This window comes from Lates calcarifer, linkage group LG13 (assembly GCF_001640805.2).
Source record: "Lates calcarifer isolate ASB-BC8 linkage group LG13, TLL_Latcal_v3, whole genome shotgun sequence".
NCBI classification, from domain to species: domain Eukaryota; kingdom Metazoa; phylum Chordata; class Actinopteri; family Centropomidae; genus Lates; species Lates calcarifer.
The window spans coordinates 7,858,479-7,881,525 of NC_066845.1; the positions used below are offsets into that span (position 1 = coordinate 7,858,479).

Below are 23,047 nucleotides of genomic sequence, written 5' to 3' on the forward strand. Positions count from 1 at the left end.
CCTTTAGCCTCTCATTTCAACCCAGTTTATCCCCTGAATCCACTGGACCACTAATTGTGTAAGCCAGTGCAGTGAAGCACTACTAACTGTATTTCACTGACCAGAAAATAAGTCTCATATTGTATAGTGTGTATGTGTGTGTGGATGTGTGCATGTGTGTGAGACACAGGTTGCAAATTCCATTAATAACTAGGGAGGCTATATTGGCTGAGGGCTGTTTTATACCACATTTAGAAGACTGTCGCTGTAATTGGTTGTGTATAGTTCAATGAGCAGACTCTGGTGCTAATACCACAAAGGTTATGGTCTGAATTCCCACAGAGGCCAAACTTACTGAAGAAAATATGCTGTCTTGGTCATGCAACATGCAGATAAAATTACCCTGAAAGTATATATATCACTTTAATGTGATAAGATTGGTATTCTAATTCAAGGGATGTGTCTGAGAAACCCCACTTTCCTGCTTAATTAGCTGAAAAAATGTGGAGCTTATGCCCTGTACAGGTTACTACAATGTAATTAAAGAGTCTAAAACAATACATCTAAGAAGAAGAATTTGTGGACAGCATTAATCTTGATAACTTGGATTCTACTTTCTCCACATGAACTGTTGATCAAATTTAACCTCTGAGGGACAATTCACTTCAACACAGCATTTGCTTGCACGCATGCACGCACGCACGCACACACACACATATATATACACACCAAATTCAAAACCAGCTGCTGTTTGAAGGCAGATAGGAACAGTATGCTAACTGTCTCTTCATTATAAAGGCCTCATGAAATATGTATCCTTCAATAATTTGACCCATCAGCATTTGGCAACTGTAAATACCCTCCTACTGATTGACTCTTGGTTGTTTTTATAATCATGCAGTATAGATGAGGTGAGACAAACAGGCCTGGACAAAGCGATAAAGAGTGAATCACAAAGACTCATTAACTATTCCATTAGAGATAAATTATGAATGGGGTTCCAATCAGCTTGAAGATGACACTGCTGGGGAAGGATTTGTACACATTTTAACTAGCTCTGTGACACAGGAGGGCAATGTCAGGTTGTGTATGTCTAGAGGACAAATGCATGGAGGAGACGAGAGTAGAGGAGAGGGGCGGAGAGGAGATTAGAGGATGTGTATATGGCTTTAAACTAATGTTCTGGACAGGAAATTCAGACAAAAGGTGGAAACATTTGTTTACACACGAGTCAGAGCACTTGAGATCAGTGCTTTTTGTACTTCAGAATATATACAACAGAAACTAATTAATAAAAGTATATAATAGCTTCTTTAATCTTGCTTTTACAAAGGAGTTGCCATAGTAACCTCACTAATGCTTCCTGGCATATGTTAAAAGCTAAAGTGGAATATTTGTTGAATTGCAGCTATTAATCAGTAATATTCCTTTCTTCCTTCTCTCTCGCTCTTCCCACTACTCTTTCTTCTCTATCTCTGTTTGTAAACTGGTGCACCTGTGCAGTGACTTATCAGCAACCTGTATGTGATTGAAATCCAGTCACACACATACAGAAACACAGAAATGAAAACCTAGTAGATGAGAGTGAGGGCTAAACAGACAATGTGATAGAAATGTCTTAAATTTGACATTTGAATCATCATCTAAATGTATTTTAAACATTCTTTTTAGGTCTGGAAAAAAAAAATCCAGTAACATATACACTCCTGATTTATCCTGGAACCTTTTAGTCCATTTACAAACTGTGGTAATTTTGAATGTGTATACAGCCAGCATTTGTTGGAATGTGATTATGCACCCATATGGACAAATATTTTCTGTATTTATTTTGTTATTTTTATATTATGGAAAAGAATGTGTATATGAGGGAAAAGTGAAGAACTAAAAGGAGTAAGGAGGATGGGTAAATGTCTGCTGTTCCCTGCATGTTAGTTTGGAACAACAACATCACTGCATTCTGATTTACAAACACAGACTGCACATACACACAGACACACACACACACTCCTGGCTCTGCCTCTTCTCCAGTAATGTTATTGTGAGCACAAAGGCAAACGTCACAACATAAATCAACCAGGAAATAAAAGCACTGAATCTTGCTTTACACAGACACTCCAAGGGCGGGCATACATAGGGGCACACGCACAAACTTACCCTCTCACACATATGCACAAAGTTTGTGGGCAACAGCACTAAATCCCTTCCATGACAATAGCATCATCAACAACAACAACAGTGGTAAATTTGAAGGGATGGAGCATCCAAAAGTAGAGACCCCAGATTGTTTGGTCAAAGAGGTATTGATCCAATGTCTCCCATTGGTCAAGTGTTTGGTATTCATTTCCTAGTTTGTTTACACTGATAAAGACATAATAAATAACTTGTTTGTCTACTTACTGCCAAATAACCACTTGGGATGGATGAGGGATGCTGGAGGTAGAAGAAAAATGAAGAGGGGATCGTGCACAAGGAAGTACAAATAACTGATAAATCTGCCATGAGATTGTTCTTCTCCAATTTTTCATTATACTGATTTTCAAATCTCAGTAATGTTAGCTTTTACGTATTATCTCCTTTTTTGACAGTATTTCCCTAGAATTAGAGTAATTCCTCAGTAATTAATTATCTACAACTTTCAACCTCATGTAGAAAAAAATCTCTATCTATTACACAAAATATTTTCAACTCTTTCTCCTTGCGATTTCAAAATTGCTAAATACATAACATTACATAACACCGTCTCCATGACAGCTCTTTGATGAGTGACCTCGATGTAAGGGATCAAAGTATGTAAAATATAATTAAAGTTTCCAAAACAGGCAAACATGGATGAAAAAAATCATGCAAGATGAAAGGATGATAATGGGCTAATGAGTCCATATGTGGCCAAGCAGGTCTTCCCAGGGCTTTCATTCCAGCTTATGCATACACATTATTAGTTAGTGGTCTGTTTTCCACAACATGAGTCTAACCAGAGGTTAACTCTTATTTACGCAACCTTAACATGACTAAGAGCCTACAGTGATGCTGGCAGCTCTGTGATTAGGCATAGTAAGGCCTTGAGCTAGATGCTAATATCAGTGTGTTATCATGCTCACAATGATAATGCTAACATGTTGATGTTAAGGTTTAATATTATTGTTCACCATTGCAGCAGAGTGTATCAGCATAAAAGCATTTGCTAATTACAAAGTAATTAAAAGTACAGCTGAGGCTGATGGGAATATCATTAGTTTTATAGTTATTAGTTACAAATCAAAGTATTGGATAAATGGATTTTTTTTTTTTTTTTTTTTTTTTTTTTTTTTTTTGCTAGATGAAAAGTAAAGACATAAGTGATTACAATTATTCCTGAAGGGGGCATGAATGTGTGAAGCACATGTTATGGCAATTAATCCAATAGTTTCTTGACTACTTATCAAACTCATGGTGACTATGGGATGACCAAAGTCAGTGGGGAACATTATGGGAGAACTACGAACATCTAGATCAAATTTCAGAGAATTCCATCAAATAGGTGTTGAGACATTTCACAGAAAATGAAGGAAAACAAAAAAGAGTGAAACAAAAAGAAATACAAATGTGACCTTAACAAGAGCTGAACTGAGGGAAGCTGGACTTGGCTGTAGGCACCTGAAGACATCTCACCTCTAATTCAAAAGAGCCTTCCTTGGGATAAGAGAAGCAAAGTCTTCAAGTATCTACAACCAAGTAAAACTGCCCTCAATTCAACTTTTCTTTGTTAACCATGACCTAGATGACTGAAATATGAACCACATGGGGCTACAGGAAAAATCAGGAGATTACCAAAATAACAAATGAATAAGAATTTATCTTCTGTGAACAATGAATGTCCCAACAATACGCTAATTCACTGAGTAGATATTGTGATCTTCAAGTCAGGGTATCAAAAAGTCAGTAGGATTCATCTTTTCAAAACCATGAATATATGTACCAAATGTGATGCTAATCCATCCAGCAGTGTTTGAGATATTTCAATCTAGACTCAAGTGGGGGACCAGCATGAGCCTTGCCACTAACATAGCTAATTTTTTCTTTTCTTTTTTTTGTGTCTGTCTCCTTTTATGACCTGTTGCAAACAGAGAACAGATTTCACATTAAGTAGGGCAAAGTTCCACATCAATACTGCTTTTTAATATCAACATATTGAATAGTTTTCAGAAGCTTCAGTGCAGCTTGGCCTGGAAGCAGAAACATGGGTATATTCATTTTATACATTTTTTTTACAAGGGAATAATTCATACAGCTCAGCAATCCCAGTAACTATATAAAATCAGATAATGTCATTCGGGCAGACAAAGGCACATTGTTGAATGTACAAAACACAGCTCAATTTCCTTATTAAATGAACAAATTAGGATGGCACATCATCCAGTGCAGAGTTATTATGTTCCCACACTCTATAAAGACCCAGTAATTAAGCCAGCTCTTTCTCAGGATAATCATTCAGCATGACTGAAGGAATGATTGTTAGGAATGATTTAATGTTAAAGGAGGAGGACAACATGAGCAAATGAGGTCTTGAAAATGATAGAAGTTAAAATAAAATTAATTTGTTGTAATTCAGTTTTGACCAACAGTTTTGAGGCTGCCATCAGCTTGCTGGGTTAACATCCCCTAACAACCAACACTTTTCTCTCTCCCAGTCTCCATGTGTCTGCCTCACTTTTTCACAGAGGCAACTCTAAACAGGGCACTGAAGATTTCTGAAATACTATGGAGGATCCATTCCTCTGTCTGTCAAAGTAACTCACACACCTGTTGTTGAGATTCCAGTTGATGACAGTAATGTGACAGGAACACTGACAGACCGACAAGGATAATGACTATGGAGGAATACATACACAGACACAGACTCTCTCTCTCTCTCTCTCTCTCTCTCACACACACACACACACACACACACACACACACACACACAGGGGTGATGTATTGCTGATGTGTGACAAGGCTGGACCGAAGCGCTGCTGTCTCAATGTGATGATGAAAGCAACGTGGCGGTGGCGCTGAGTGATGATGGTGATGAACGGGGGAGGTTATCGTCCTGTGTCCACATATGCATGCACGCACGCACGCACACACACACACACACACACACACACACACACACACACAAACAGGCTGTTATTTACAGCAGTGATGTGAGAGCTGGAAGGGAGTACGTTTTGACACTTGGGAGGACAGCGTAGAATTAATGTGCATGTTTGTGTGTGTGTGTGTGTGTGTGTGTGTGCGCTTGTGTGTGAGGGAGAGGGGGAGGACAAAGAATTAATGGTCACAAGAGAGCAGAGCAAGCCACCGGCATATGATAGGGACAGATATGAAAACAGCTTTAATATTTATCATATGGGCTCACACAAGGCTCTCACACACAATGTTCATGTAGTTTTGGGAGGTATAAGGAGTAGTAATCCATTTTTTGTATCTGTGTATGTGTGTAAATATAATATAGTAGGTCAGCAGAAGAACTTTGTGTTTACTGCACCAGGGACATTGTGTAGCAGAAATGTTGATACAACAGTAGATATACTCAAGATAGTGAATCATCCCTGACAATCTTTGTTCATATGCAGTACCTTAGCATACTGCAAATTTGAATGTATAAACAGTCTATGTTCTTATCTTTGTAGGTACACAATCAATATATTTTTCATATAACTCACACCAAATGTTAGAAGACATGGATTTTTAATTGGCAAACTACTGGAAACCAGTTCCAGCCAGCCAAAACCCTTGTTACCTTGCTCATAATTTGTTACCTTGCTCATGATTGAGCACACTTGAATTGTGTGTAAATGTATGTGTATACATATATGTGGAGTATACCTGCAAAGTGTGTGTGTGTGTGTGTGTGTGTGTAATGGCTGCATGACAGAGGGATGCCTGAGGTTCCAGTTTTCCCCCCTGTGTATTAATGGAGAAATCTCCCAGGTAACCTGATTTGAGCAAGAAAAATCTCTCTTATTCTCCTACTTTTTTCACCCTCCCCCCTCTCTCTTGTCCTCTTCCCTCACCTCTTTTCTTTCATTATAGGCGTGTAAATTAATTTGCTCCATCGTTAAGGAGGCGAGCAGCCAGGAGAATTTGTAGTCATAGTTCAGCAGCACTCTAGTCCTTTGTCACACTGTCACACAAAGCTGTGCCAAGGTCGTTGCTATCTCTGCCATGTCTCTCTCCCTGCCTTACCTTTCCCTCTTGCCTTGTGTAGATGGAGTTCAGCCCTCCTTTGGAGAGGCCTACTGCAGATATCCAGTGGACTTTCCTCCCACACAAATGAACTTACTTTTAGTAGGTGGAGGATTTGTTTTGTGACTCCATTTGTTAGTCGGCAAGCTGAGCACAATTTGGAAATAACCAATTCCTCTAAGGCACGTTTAAATTCAGTTCCTGAGTGCGCATCCAGCAAAGTGAGAGGCGGACAATTGACAGCACCGTTTTTCTTTTTGTGTTTCCCTTTCATGTCAGCTCCTTCATGTCAGCTCTAGGCCGGTTTTGGCCAGGTCCAGCTCGTTTGTGAACCACAGCTGACTCAGCTCCAGTCCAGCCAGGCTTGCTTGGGATCTTAAAAACAGCAGAGCTGGTGGCTGCGAGCCAGATGTTAGAGTATATCTCACTCCTAGCCAAGGTATAAGTAAATGATAATTAGGGTGATAGCAATGTACCTTCTAAATGACCCAAGTTGTATATTCATTGTACCTGTCTATACCCTTGACAGCTTTGGTGCAATGATTTCTGCATTTTGCTGCTCCATATTTTCCTTCATATTAACATGTTGCATAAAGAAATAAATAACTTTTTGCTTTACAGCTCTAAATGTTCAAGTAACCCCCTTGTCTTTGTCAACTTCCTTACACATTCTTATTCCCTCTACATTTCACCCTGCTTCTCTTTTTTATCCCCTTATCCCTGAATTCTTTCTCCATCTGTTTCTTCTCCTCTTCCCTTTAATATAACCACCTTATCCCATTCTCTTTGTTCTGCTGTTCTGCTTTATAGTTTGTTCCACCTATTCATTGCTCTCTTCTTCTCCATCACTCCTTTGCCATACCTTTGTTCCCTTTCTCTCCTCATTTATCTACATCTCCCACCCTTTTTGCTCCTCAATTCCCCCCTTCCTCTTTTTTACATCCCTGTCTTCATACTGCCATTTTCTCTATCCGTGCTCTCTGCCTCTATCCTCACCAACTCCCTTCCACGCTTGCTCATTGTAACACCCTTTGTGACATTTCATCTGAATAAACTTGACCTGGCTTGGAATGCCATGTTGTGCCATGTTGTGCTTGTGTGTGCAAGTGAAATAGACAGGAACAGGGAGACATATGTCTGATTAAGAATGAGCTGACATTTAATAATTATACAAGTGCTTTTGCATTTTTAGAGCTAGTGGTGACGAGTTCTAACAACTAACATCAACTGCAAACAACTGGACAAAATGTGGGAATCTCAGTGAAATGTTATATTTAGTGGGCACACAGTGGGTAGTAATGTAAAGTGGGCTCAGACAAAAACATCAATAATATTTGTCAATATTTGTCTTTTGTCTTTAACAATATCAGTGAATTGAAAAAAGTTTTTTTTTTTTTTTTTTTTTTTTTTTTTTTTTTTAAAATGAAGATTAAAAAGGCCAAAGGTGGTAGTGGGTGAGTATTCCTCTTTCATTTTGTTAAAAGTGTTAACATACCAAACCATATGGGAAATGAACCCTCAAATCTGCTTTTCAAGTAAGAAGCCAGTCTTTTTAAGCACCTTGAGTCTTTAAGCTCACTCTCCTGATTAATGCTGAACATTTGGGAGGATTTTGCCTGAAGCGCTGGTAAGAGGCTCCAGACTTGTACACATCATAAATGTCATATTATATTTCAGGGAGGAATGGATTTTGTGGGATCCCCTCTTTCTTGCCCTCCTTCCCCCTTGCAAACTACATGTCTTCAGCATCCTCACACTTTATATTCCTTCTGTGGTCCTCTGCAACTCTGTGCTCTTCTCATTTCTCTCTATTTATAACCTCAAAACCTCTGAATGCTCCTCCCCTTTGTCTCTCTCCCTCCCCACCTTTCTCCTCTATCAAACTGTTCTTCTTCATACTTTTCTGTAACACCATCACACAGTCCCTCTCCTCCTCTCTACCCCTCTCATCTTTATCCTTCCATCACAGACATGTCCTCTACCTCCTCCACACCTTCACAAACACTTTTTTTCCATCCTCACCTGCTATCCTCTGGCACTCTTATCCTCCCATTCCGTATCTCTCTGTTCCTCCTTTCACTCCTACCTACCACCTTTTTTTCTGTTGCTTCCTTCATCTCATCTTATCCCCTCTGTCTCCTTGCCTACTAGCTCTTTTTTCCCACCAAAGTGTGCTCTTCCCTCCTGTCCTTCTTGTCCTCTACACCCATCACAAATTCTGGAGGGGGTTCAGTTCATCATTACTCAAGCAGTTCAGTAGCTAAAATAGTCCTCGCTCCTGTCCTTGGTGATGCTGCTGCAGCTATGCTTCTCTGCTGGAGCTGGGACTTAAAAAGAAAAGTACCTTACTTGCTGGTTTCACAGTGCACTAATACAACAAATGAAACACTTGTATGAATGTGCATAAAGGCACATACTAGTATAGAGGCTCAAGGGTATATTTCCTTCATTAATAAGCCTCTCTGAACCTGGTAGCCAGCAGATATACAATGGCTCTAAATAACCATTAAACAGATGACCTTTGATCAATACAGCAATACTAATGCAGCATCAATAATGCACTCAGTGTGTGTGTGTCTTATCTACTTCTTTCTCTTTCATTAACTCTGTCTTACTAATTTGTTCTTTTTCTTTTTTTATCATCAATCCTTCTGCCCACACAGTAAAGTAGAGTTAGCACCACTTTGGTTGTCCTCATTTTCCCTCTATCACTTTCTGACTCCCTTTGCCTTTCTATCTATTTATCTCTTTCTTTCTACCTCAACCACTTTCTCTTTCCCCCACCCTCACTATCCCTCTATCATAATCTCTCACCCTATTTCCATATATCTCTAGTCCTCTTTCCCCTAAGGCCTCTCCTCAGTACACTACCACCCCCACAGAATACCTTCTGTTCCAAACCTGCACCCACCTACCTCATATTCATTACTAATACAGACATATATTCACACACACTATGTTCATTACTCGCAGTGAGCAGTGAGTCAGTTAAAAAGTCATAAAGAGCATAATAAAGCTCCTCTATCTGCAAACCTATTAGCAATGGGCAATCCTAGGGGTCACACAAGCAAGCGTAAATGCAATGATGTGTTCGCACATGCACCCTTGCGCACACACATACTGTTCACAGACACACACATACAATGAAAAACATGATACACAGACTGTGTTTTCATGTGGGGTCAGGTGGTAATAATAGGCTTCTAATGAATGCAAGTGTTGTATTAATAGATATTCATTACAGAGACAGAGACATCAGTCTCAGTAAGTACATGATGGATGGATAGGAAAGAAGTGGTGTGTGTGTCGTGAGCATGCAAGATCAGGATATAATTCAGAATTTATCATAATCAAAAATTATCTCCATTTTGAGCTGTGCAAATTCAGCAGTGATTAAAACTATAGGAGAAAGAAATGAAGTACAAATTACCTGCAATGGGTATTTCATTTAGAATCACGGAGATATGTTCTGCAGTATTTAAGAAATCTTGAGAAGTCCTTCCAGCAGAGAGGAGAAATTGACTACTCCCAGTAGGAGTCCCACACAGGACTTCTAGACTCCTACTGTAGCTAACGTGAATATGATTAGAGGCCACAAAAAATGTATTTAAATGTATGTTTATTGTATCATATGAACATGTGTATGCATTATTACGTTAGTAAAAGAAAAGTCTTCAGTTACTATGGCAATTCATATTCTTGTTGCCACTTATAAGTAGGTTTAGTAGAGTAATGGTGCAGTCAGTTCTAACTGATACTGGATACAAGATTAAGTTTGATGCAATCAAATCAGGCAGGTGTTGTGTGAAATAAACAGTGTCTGTAAAAGATCTGATTTTCTGATTTTTACAAAATGAAATGTCCAAGAACTTAAAACACATTAGGAACATGTGGTTTCTTTGTCAACCCTTAGCATTTAAACAGAAAATCTGTGTCTGGGATTGATTCTTGTGAGATATATATTTTAGAAGAGCTGATGTTAAAGTGCAGTTTTCTACTGCAGTCAGAGACAGATTTAATCCATTTCAGAGCTGAGTCAATTTTACAGGCAATCAAGCAATATGTTTTATTTAATTGTGTCAAAAGTTGTGTGCACAGATCAAGGCTTAACAGGTTGAAACAACCAAGTTGCCAAATCTCAAAAAAATGTAAATTGTGAAAATCCAGAATAAAGAACCCTCCATAGCAGAAAGATATTCATCATTAAAATTACCTTTGAAGTGACAATTCCCCCCGGTGAAGGTAAATTAGGGTGAACAAAAATATGAAATGTGTTGGGTGTTTGTTTACTCCATTTGATCACAACTGCAAAGGCATGTGAAAGATAAATAATATCATGTTGGTAAGTCTAGCCTTCTGTTGACAGTAATCATTTCACTGTCACTGCTGTTGGTCCTTTTCAACTAATTTTTTTCAAGTTACCTTGTATGCATGCAGACATGATTGCGAGCAGAGGCGCTCACATCAGCCAGCGCCAGAAGCTGCCATACTGCCAGCCAGAGGAGTTCATTTAAAAGCCAGCGCGTCAGCAGAACCTCTACACACACACACACACACACACACAGCTCCAAATGGCTGTTGTTTTATTCATCACTGCAGTAAGGTGGGTGGCCCTCAGGATCCAACACCCACAGAGCACCAACAAGAGGTAGAGGTGGCAGGGTGCATGTCTGTGTGTGCATACATCTATTTGGGTGTTTGCCATATAATGACAATGTGTATAAATGAGTTACTCAGTACAATCAACAATCACTTCCATGCCTATGAAAACTGTAGCTGGATAGGTGGTAAAATCGGGGTGAGTCATCTTTACCCCACACAATGGAAGCTCTCGCTTTTTTTTTCCTCTCCTTTGATGAACAAACGTCTGTTAGTGGACGGGTACACATGAAAACCCCAGAAGACAACATGCTTGACCTTGGCTTTAAGAGAGACTTACACGAGGTAGCCATGTCAAAAGAAGGTGTATTTCACAGGGGTTGACAAATAGAAGACTCTGTTAAGCGCAACCAACCTTTTACAGCAAACACAACACTTCTAAAACCATTTACAAGCCTTATGCAGGGACAAGATGCAGAAAAAGACATATTACACTGTTTGACATTTTGGGCCTTTGACATTTTCACAAGATGGAAACACTTGTAGACTGCTTAAGGGATAACTACACAGTAAATCTCTGGCCTCTACAGATAAAAATGGTGGACTTAGGTTTTTGGCAGGATGTTGTATAGAACAGCAGTACTATTCACTGAAACGCTAGGTAGGAAACACATGTAATTGAGTGTGCGCCATCTGATGTGTGGTTACAATATTGTCAGTAAAATTGGAACATTCAAATAATTGTGGAAAATACAACTGACCTTGATGTAAAGGCTGCATTCAAAACAGCTTTCCCGCACAATCAGGACACCAGTCTGATCCAAACAAAGGTAAAACCTCCCAAAGGAGTGAACAACACCATAGGTAACATGGCTATTCACTGTTGTCTGTGCACATACGATAAATATTGTACATAGTCAAGTGTCTAGCGTGTCATGGAAGTAGTAAAACACTCAGTAAACACTCAAATCAGGTGGCTGTTGCATTTCAAGTTGCAATGTAGTGGTGGCCCCTGATCAGTGAACAGCATTTAGCACCAGCAACAAGGGAGATACGTTGATTGTAGGACGTGCAGTGACTCTACATTCAGGCCTCCCCTATGAGCTCCACTTCTGTGCATCGATGCAAGATTTTCGACACTTACACAATAAAAGAAATACATATAATTTTATTATCAGATTCCCTGGCCAATGATTCACTGTTATCCAGTTAGGGAAATTAGCCATGAAGTTCAGCATACAGCAGAGGGTCAAATTTAGGCCAGTAGTCTGTGGTGCAATCACCTAGGAAACTAAAAATGAAATAATTTAGTCAAATCTCACCTCCTTGTAGCACACATACAAACACATACAAACACACTAGAGAGAGTGGAAAGCTTGAGCAAGAGTCGGAATAAAGCAAAAAAAAAAAAAAAAAGGTACAAGGAGGGGGAAAAGAAAGAGAGAAGGAGTAAGGAGGGGTTTACTGAAAGATAGAGAGGAGAGAAGCTACAGAGGAATAATATAGCCTAATCCTAAAATGCTCCATTTCATAATTTAGGAGATAATCATGTGATACACATTGGTCTTTCTGAAACTCAGCCCTTTGAATAAAAATAGCCGCTGAAAGCAGTACAGAGAGAAAAAAAACAAGCACCCTGTTTCGGCAACAATCGACAGACAGAATTATGTTGGAGGCATATTCATTTTGAGATTAGTGGATTTCAAAAGCAATCTGCTATGCACCACATGCAAATTAGTCCAGGAGGTTTGCATTTGAAATTCCAATCTGCTTTACCAATCTGTTTTGAGCCCAAGACTTCCATCACATTCAGATTCACATTCAGTCTTTTTCAGGGGCTTTGATAAATTCCTTGACATATTACCCAGAGGAAATTCAAATTTGGTGCAAATGATACCCCTTGAACTTGTCTTGTAAAGAGATCTAAGCTTGGCAAAGATGGTCCGTAGAGCTGGACATGCTAATGGAAAGCTGTGGAGTCTTGTTACCTTGCGTCCATCAGATACACAATGCAGAGTGCAGGAAAACATAGGGTTATGGGACTCTGTGAGCCAATAACCTGCAGGTCCACAGTTAAATTCCAGTCTGTTTGATCTTATTATTTCTTTATGGTTTTTGCCATTATTAATTATGTATACCTTTATAAGGTGCATATTCCCTGTTGCCAATGGCACCCTACTTCAAATTACTACAACAACTCACGATAATAGCTTGGAGCTGCCCAATATAGAGTTGTATATTGCTGGGCTATTCAATATATAAAAACTGCCTTGCATTACTGCTCCCAGTTTTAAGTATTAAGTTTCTGGTCTCACAGCAACTAATTTTACCCTTAGGCAAAAGATACCACATGTCTTGTTCCTTTCAATTCCTGGGAGTCCTGAAGTGACGAGTCATCATTCTCATCCTACAATATATTCCTTTCTATATCAAATGTAAGATTAGGAGCCCAGTTTCCAGGAGCAATTTCATCGACAAGAACACCTCCATTCAATGTGTAAAAGAGCTGCAGTTTTACTCGTACATCTAATTTGGCCCTTTAGAAAGAGAAATTTAGAATAGAATTCAGACGACAAACCAAGAGTTTGGATTGTGACCACACTAAAACAGTTTTCTGTTTTCTGATGCTAAAGTAAAACTTGACACTATACAAAGAAAGTTCTGCACCAAATGTCCTATATACATATTTGACATTAGCTATATATATATATATATATATAATGTCAATATGTATATAGCTGCACAGTATGAAACATATAACATATATACATATATATATATATATATATATATATATATATATATATATAAAAATTAAGATCTCTGATGGTAAATACTAAAGACATTGCCATACTGTGGCATCACATGCAACAGCTATGGAGAGCACTACATCAGTGAAAGAAAATATTAAATGCAAGTAAATGAAAAATGAACAGGTCATGGCATTGAAAGGGAAAGTGTCAAAAACCAAAGGCTGTTCACATCCAATTTCATCTTTGGAAAAAAAAGAGGAAACAATCATTGATTGCTTTCAATGCCAACAATCCCATCAAGGTGCACCGTGTTTTAATTTCTTGTTACAAACTGCCTTGAGATAAGAAGCTTTATGCTCTCTACATAAAAAGAAATCACGCTGTCTGAACCAATAGTAATTCCTGTTTTCTTTACATCTATACCAAACAAGACTCTCCTGTAAAATTTATTTCTTATGCTCATTGTTTAATTACATTTCTTTAAATAGCTAGGAACCCACATTTCAGGGAGGGGGATTTCTCCTCCTGTTTCACCCACTCTGCCAAATGTTCCTCCTTTTCTACTCTCTTCTACAAATACTTTCCTCCTCATCTCTTCCTTCTATTCCCACACCCTCAATACAGTGAATCTGTCTCATTATTACTCCAGAAAATCAAACAGTATAAGAGCCAGTAATCAAAAACAAACAAACAAACAAACAAAAAAAAATAGACCTGCACATCATAAGTTAAGTCTAACAGATGACAGGATGTCTATTAATAAGGGTTACACATACACACACACACAGATTATTATTTTGTAGATTGCATTTTATAGACTGCTTTGTTTAGCTTTGGGAATTTATTTTCTTCAGGTGTAACAAAAACAACAATAATAGCAGAAAATCAATTTCTACCCTCACAAGAACCATTTCCTCTCTCGCTCCATCTCCTTCTCTCTCTCTCTCTCTCTCTGGCTCCTTATATGAAATGTAATTCCAATTAGTGACTAATTGAAGGATTAGAAAACCAAGGCATCAGTATCAAATATTTAATTAACAAACTGTGAGGGACAAAGTGTGCAAGTCTATCTACTTTAGGTCTCTCCAGACAGAGCCACAATTAGAGAAAATGAGACGTGAAAGCTCAGCAGAACAGTAGGTACCTGTGGTTTGATGAATTCACAAATGTAAAACGGGTACTCTAGCCCTTCACACAAATGTCAACTTTTCCATTGCTCAAAAATTCCACAAGCTGTTGGCAAAGGAGCAAAATAAAGCTAACACTTTAGATGGATGTCTTTCAGTCACATTTTCTCTGCCATTTGTCTGGTGTAACAGATGCACATCCTCTTTAACTGTCTACAGCTGCCATGCAGAGGCCCACACTTTGATGGAAAGCCAGCTTTGCTACAATTTATGTTATTTCCTGCCACTTTTCTCAAAAATATGCCATCCTGCAACAATGCTTACAGCTCAAGAAATGCTTTTTGGTGCTTTGTTTGAGCAGCAGATACTTGTACATATTCGCTAAAAAGGTCTATGCAATAAACACCAAGCCAAGTCTTTTTTTTTTTTTTCTTAAAACAACTCCGTGGTATGGAACCTCACATGGCCACACTTTTTGGGACTCCAATTGCCATAGTATGCAAACTATACAAGCACTGACACATGCATAACCCACTTGGTAAAAGGTATAAGACTGAACCTGCTTTCAAGAATCAATTAGCATTTCTAGCATTTTTAACATTTCTTAATAATTTCCCCACTTTTTAAAATCTGGAACAAGTTCTCAATATCCAAACGTACTGCCTCTTGTTTTCCTATCTCTGCTAGTGTACCTCTCCCTTATTTCCCTACACTTTTCCTTGGAAAAAACAGATTAGTTTGACCTTCACAGGCTGAAGGTCTGGCACAGCAACTTTGAACTCGCTTCATAATGCTAAGAAAGCACTGGCTGACATGGAGGGAACAGATAGGAAAAGAGAGATGGAGAGGGAAAAGCGGGGTGGAGCTAAAATGAGAGGACAAGAGAGAAAAAGAAGTGAGGGATGGGAAGCAGAGACAGGGGAAGACAGGGCAATTGCCCACGAGAGATTTATTTGTCTGTTAGTTTCCTGAAGGACGACAAACTGCAACTCATGATCCAGGAAACACATGACACAGGCAAGAAAATCATAGTACAAAGTACAGTTGCTTTTCTTCATTTCTCTTCCCACAACCTCTGTCAAGGACCAAGTGATGGGGTGAAGCACACACACACACAGAAGTAGAGGTACAAGAGAGTGGGAGGGAAAGATGAGGCTGAGAGATTATTAAAAACACACAAGAAAAGTCTGTATTGAGACTATAGAGGGAGAGACAGGAGGAGAAAAGGCATAACATGAAAAAGATAACTATAGAGAGGTGAAACCAGAGTAGGCAGAGTAAAAGGGGGGAGGGGAGAGCCTGGAGACTAAGAGAGTAAACAGGGGAAAATGTCTTCAGCACTCACTTGGGGGAACATTTGTTGGAGGGAACATGAGTGGGGAATGAATCCATGTACTTCCTCTTAAGGGCTGGTTGTAGCATCTGAATGATTCAACTACAGTGAATATGTCACTGTGAATAAATTAGTAGCCAGGTTCACAAATAGCCCACCACTGAGGAAAGTTCAGAACCTCAATGCTGAACATCTCTAGCCATCGTGTCCAACAACACAAAAAAACAGGGAACTCAGATGAGACCTGTTAAATGTATAAAATTATCCATTTAATCTTATACTGATGCACCATGCCATCCATCCTTACTTAAGTCACAATATAAATCTACAACTGTCCAAAGACTAAAGTCTGACACTGATTAATGGCACATACGTACATAGATTGAAAAAAAAAATAAAAATCAATATGCATTCTTTTGCTATATGTATGTTTGTAAAAATGGCGAACAACCAAGCAATCATTTGATGGCATTTTTGCGCGTGTCCATTGATAATATGAAGATATGTTAGGTATGAGTATTGGTGTTTTCATGTAATATTGAATCTAATCATTTGGTGGGTGATATGGTCTGAGAAAAAATCATTAGTAACCTGGATATGATGGCCTTTAAGGCAGACGTTATTACCATTTCAATCACCTATTGTACCACAGTGAATCGGCTGTTGTTTCAGTAATTGGCAATGCAGCCTTTAAGGCCAGAACAGGACAATATTTAAGCTCTGTTACCAAAGTGTAATAACCACATTCCCAACAGATATCTAGTTTAATCTCAATATCGATTCCCTGTACAAACCTGGTAGACCTGGGCACATTACTTGCTGCTGAAATTTAGTACAACCATCCACAGGGACATGAATTTGGTGTCTAATCACTTATGGGACACTGCAGAGGTCTGACTGTGTTCCTTTCATTCATTTATATTATTTGTAAAGGCAGTGAAAAAGTAGAGTAGGGAGATGTGGAAGGTAAAGCCGTTGTGACTTCAGCTCAGTGTATATACACACACACTTGCAGATGCACAGATCACTAAGCTCAGTTCCCTGTTCATTTTTTGTCTTGCTTAACAGACATGGTTCAAACCTGTCAAACAAGAAACAAAACCCAGAACACACCCCATCAGTTTTGAACAAACAGAAACATACCATACAAAACATGTCAATACTAGGGGTTTGACAGCACCAAAGCTATGTATCAGACCTCTGGAAAGATTGTGTTTATGCTGCTGTTGATTTAGCCTGCAGCAGAAACACTTAATTGACACCTCAGTGGAGACAGAAAATCATACTGTACAGCTTGAAGCCCATTTAAAATATCTGAAAAATATGTGCTTTGGGATGGAAGGAGGATGATTATATTTCCATAGCTGACTTGTCAGTCTGTCGATTATTAATGCAGCGTCTTGAATAACAAATCACACACTGCTGCTGTGTTCATTCACTATTAGTGGTGAGGGAGTTTGACTCGGTTTCAACTACAACTATGGAACTACAAGCTAGCCTGCGCTGTACCCACTCACTCACACACTTTTTGAGGTGGTTTGACACCTTTAATATGCATTCTGCTGTGAAAAGAATCAGGTGAGAAACTTGTATTGACACACACATTAATTCTCAGCCATGCTCTGTGCATCCAGCTGCATATTTTGATGGCTGAAGGTACTCATGTGGAATGGTGCTGCCAGTGCTATAATGATCAAACTGTATGTGTGTATGTGTGTATGTGTGCGTGTGACGTGAACCATACACGTATGCCAAGTAGTTTCTTTGTAGATCCCCTCCTCATGCGTATATATATGCGTGTGTATCAAAGGAGACAGTGTTCTCATTACACAGAAGCTTCTTTAAAGCCCAGCAGGGGTGCAAGCAGTCAAGCTTTGTCTGGAAAACAGGCATGTGCGCCCACACATCATGTCCATTCTTTGAAGCATTAAAACTAGTATCACAGCCCTTCCCCCCAAAGAACTGAAAGAACATGCAATGGTCACATTATAATTAAAGCTCTGCATGTTGAACCAGCACAATGGTGGCACTCTAAACACATCAGAATCCACAACTGCATTCTGTTGGACTTTTGATCTTTGCTTAACAAGTGTGTGCTGCCTGGTGCTTACAGATCACAGTGGGTCGAGAAACGTGCACTGTTTTTATAGTTTGTGTTCATTATAAACAAAAAACTCATAACTATTTGTGCACTAGAGCAATTTTAACAATCACTTAACTATTGTATGCAAAGTGTGCTGCACCAAAAGTCCAGTTTGTTGAGCTTCAAATCTCTCGTGTGCTGACCTTTGAGAATGTAACCAATGACTGCAGGCAACTGCTTAGTGATCTACAGTAGCTGCTGCTCCCATTTAGAATAGCTTTCAAGTACATTAGCTAGAGCATCAGCAGACTGGATTTGATATATTACCACCAAGTGTGCTGGCAAGGTTTAACAATTGACTGTATAAGATCTTTGGTTTTCGACAATCATGTGAACTCCTCATAACCCACTGCTCTCATTCACTCTTCCCCTTTTCTCCTCTATGTCAGTCAGTTCTTTTTTTTGGTCTTACTCAGCCCTGACTTTACCTCCCTCTACCATTCTTAGTCATACAGTCTGACTTTCTGCCAGTTTCCTCCACTCAGTCACTATGTTTCTTCGCCTCTGCATCTACTTTGCTCTTTTCTCCCACTGTCCTACACAGTCTCGTTTTTAACACGCAGATAAGGCAGAACTGTGCCGAGTTACAGGTCAGAGTGAATACTAAATTCAGATTAGGACTTCTTTTTCGATTTGCATCACCAAGGCACAGGAGAGGTGAAAAGAGACCAGACCCAGCATGACACAAGTAGACAGATTCATGTCAGACACATACTCTGCTCTCCCCTTTACTCTCTTTTCCCCAACCTTCGACATTTCTCCACTCTCATTCTCATTCACTTCACTCTCTCTTTAGCTAACCCTGTCTCCTCCTTTGCATTTCTCCTTCTCTCGCTATCCCAAGCCTTCTTTTTGCTTGTAGCCTCATATGCCAATATTTTTCAATTCAGAAACTAATACCTGACTACAGTGTAAGCTTTTTGTGCGTTGTAATGTGTTTTCTTTGAATAGGATTCCAAATAAATCTACAGAAAGCAGATAAAAAATATAATACATATGTAATCTATAAATAATCCTCAGTTTCAATGCAGCCTCTTTCTGCTCTAATGAAAATCACCTTAGGGAAATGATAAAATGCTGGGTAGCCTTGATGCTGCTGAACCAACAGTCTAAGGCACAAAAGATGCAACTATGATGTCCTCTGTTTGATTTGTTCGCATCTTCTCTATCACCTAATAAATAAGGCAAAAATTAACAGTAATGAAAAACAGATAAAATTGGCATGGTTTGATGTATTGCTATGGAGCTGAATGTCATAATATCTGCTGTAAAGGGAAAAATAGAAGTATTGACTTTTTTCTGCCACATTTCTAGGTAAAGTTGGGGGAAAGTTTTACATGGGAGGTGCATACAGACGAAAAAAAAACAGTCAAAGTCAACATCTCAGTGCAATATAGCATACTGAAATGTGTCTGAATGACAGCCTCTCCCCACACTTACACTTACACACCAGGAATTGTGGCTATTAATTGTGGTATTATTGATTTCTTGTATTGTACCGACAATGCCACTCATTAAAAACAATATTTTCATTGATGCTATGGCTGACTTTGTGCCTGTATGTTGCCTCTTTAAGTATCCTCACATGTGCATGTGAGCCTTTAAGAGTGTGACTGTGCTTTTGGATCAGAAGGAAGGATGAGGAAAAGAAAGATAAGAAGGGAGAGAGTGCACTGGAGAAATTGAAAGAATAATGAGGGATGGGGGGCTGTGGGTCTTCTATAGGTGCAAAGCTAAAGTGAAAGCAGAGTGATACAGCGTGGAGACTGAACCATGAGAATGTGAGCTGAAGGAGATAGTGGGTAAAACAGATTTCCACAAGGGTATCACTAAAATGCTTGAAAAGTGAGAGAGTAAAGCACGGGTAAAAAGACTGAGAAAGAGGGAGAGGGAGAGGGAGAGAGAGAGAGAGAAAGAGACCAAAAGATAAAGAAAAACAGAGAGAGAGTGGGAGGAGGAGGAGGAGGAGGTTGAGGAGTACAGTGGGGCAGGTTGAAGGAGCAGTGTGTTATCCATCTAGTAAAGTGTCCAGCCCTATGAGTCAGCTTCCAGCTGCACACTGGATCTCCCTGTCGCTATGGCCCACAGAGCTATTTTTAGCATCACACCCACCCTCAAGCACAAGTGCGCACACACACATATATGCACACTCACACACAGATGCAAACACACACACACTTGTGCAGACACACAGTTATACACAAGCAATCACACATCCTGGACTCCTGCTGCCGACAAACAGATTCAAAGCACAGATTGCTAGACACAAAGAAAGAGATTGCAACAGACATGAAGATTGATATAAAAACTGAAAGAAAGTGAAACACACAGAGATTAAAAGCTAAAATGTAGAGACAGACACAGACAAAACAGTGTGTGTGACTCAGGAGGGGATAGCCCAAATTTAGGAAATCCTTTGGGGATTACACGACAGTTGTGACTTCATATGGCGGTGGTAAAGGAAAAAGGTGAAGCAGGGTGCCATAATTACTCAGTGTGCTTAACTACACTGAGAAATAAAGAGGGAAGGGAGTCAAAGAGAGGGCAAGACCAGCTCATTTAGCGACAGACTGAGATAAAACAGAGCGCTAATAAGCTGGTGCAATGCACAAGGACAAGACTTGTCAAACTCTATTACAGTAACTGTGAGTATTCCAAAATTTGATAGCCAAACTTTGGACAAATCATAAACTTAGATTTTAATTAAAAATCTGCTGAAATAATGTCAGGATAGTAAAAGAAGAGAAATTTGAAAAACATGCTGGACTGCAGCCATGTGGGGCACTTGGAAATTTGACATAGAACTAGTGAACACTGCATAGTTCACTAGTTCACCATGTACATATTTTTGCTATGATACCAGTATATTTTTATTCCACAATCCAACTGAACACTATAAAATCTTTGAAAGATGTCAACTACTCATGATTACTTACCTTTACACTGATAATCACTTCATGTTTGATCATACATGTACATCACATTCATTGATTAGCTCTAAAACACTTGAATGACCAATGATGCAACTGAATTTTCACAAGCTAGTGTTCAGTGTAGTTATAGCATAAGCAATATACATTTTCTCATGCGAGACTTCCATTCATTCAAACTGAAGATTATTCAACCAAATAAATATAAGCCTAAATAACAGATGTAAATCAAAGATCAATATGTTTTTATCCAATTTGAGCTCCAAAAAGGCTAAATGTGTAACTAATCAAAATTAAGTAGACAAGCTATGTAAGTGCTTACTCAGTCATAATAAGCCCAACTGGTAACATCTCCCTCCAGTTTTTGATTTAATAGGCTAAATCTGTCAACCAAATCAAGTTCAAAGAAGCTCCCAATTCCTCATCCTTCTCATTCAAAAGAGAGCTACATGAAAAATCAGTCAAAACTTTATTTCACTATGTATGTGTGTGTATGTGTGCGAGCGTGTGCTCGGGAGACCTCGGGCAAAACATCCCAGATGATGTTTCAGAAACCCTAAAAACCATTTAAAAGTAGAAGGCAGCTCATTTTCTTCCTTACTGCACCGCAGAGAGAGAGGGAGAGAGAGAGGGGGAAGAAGAGTGAGAAAGAGAGTGACCCAGTTAGAGAAAATTTAAATAGGGATTCCATTTAGAGGGCCACATTAATTGGAGCAGATGCCTTCTCAATTATTAAGAGGCCTCCAAGGGTGTTAGCACGAGCTAAATTTATCCCGCATGGCTTTGACTGGGCCTGTCCAATCTCATACAGCATCTGCAGACAGAGGGAAGAAACATGCATTGTGTTTCATACACCAGTGTTCACACGTCACAGGCACAGAAGCTCGCTCACACATAAAAGAGACCCAAACAGTGGCCATAAAAAGAGGCACTGGCCTCACCAGTGCCTCTTTTTATGGCCACTGTTTGTACTGCGAGATGTACACACAAAAAGCTGTAAAGCAGAAAATATGAATGTAGACATACGCACAACAACTCACCTAAGACACAGGTACACAGACTCACAAACTGCCCTAAAAGTACTCCCTAGAGAAGAGACACATTCAAAATAATCTCCCGGTGAGTCAATGGCCCATCTCCCTGGCTCCATCTCTTGCCATGTGAGCCATAATGGCTTCCTTGTTTCCACCAACCTGCGCTGTAATGAACCAGCAGGCAGGAACTAGTCCCGTGAGGGTAACACTAGAGTCCTGATAGAGCATTGGGCAAAACGGGATAGGAAGAGAGACAGGGAGAATAGCAGTGAGAAATACTTCTGCACTATTTCATACATTTATTAATAGTCCCTCTCTTCTCCTATGTCATGAAAAAAGAAAATCTAAAGAGATTCAGAAAATGACAGGCTCAAATCTGACATGTAGATGATGAGGGATTTTTTTTTTTTCTGACTGAAGATGAGAGGAGTTTGTGATTAATTCATTGTCTCTGTGACATAGGCTGGTGGCCACAAGCTGGTGAAAGGAGCTGTAAATAGCACGCCTCCATGAGAAGCAATCTAAGTAAACTAGAGGCATCACTCCAGAGAAAAAGCCTCGAGGAACACTAATGAAATTGTTTTGTTTTCCACTCTCCCTCAGCCAATTTTTCACAAACACTGTGCACAAATGTCTGCATTTTAAACAAGCAGCCCATAACCTGCCAACAAGAAAGTGAATGCAATATTAAAAAAAAAAAAATCTCTGTCTGTCAAAAACCAAATACACTTAATTTCTGTTCATTTTATAGGGTGACCTTTCATTTGTGTATCCATTCTGATGTTGAGGAATTTAGAGGTATCAAGCTGTGTCATGTGCCAAATATAGCAGTGAACCAGACCATCACTATTTGGTACTCAGCCTCAACGAAAGGGACTGGGGTTACAACAGACTAGTGTCATTCTAGATTAAACCGACTGAATGAATGAAGGGAACGGGGAG

The 23,047-nt window shown here is 39.3% G+C and overlaps 1 protein-coding gene across 1 annotated transcript in view; it reads right to left on the minus strand.

The window, feature by feature from the left end:
* Positions 1–23,047, minus strand: part of grid2 (glutamate receptor, ionotropic, delta 2) — a 416,866-nt gene that overhangs the window by 360,600 nt on the left and 33,219 nt on the right.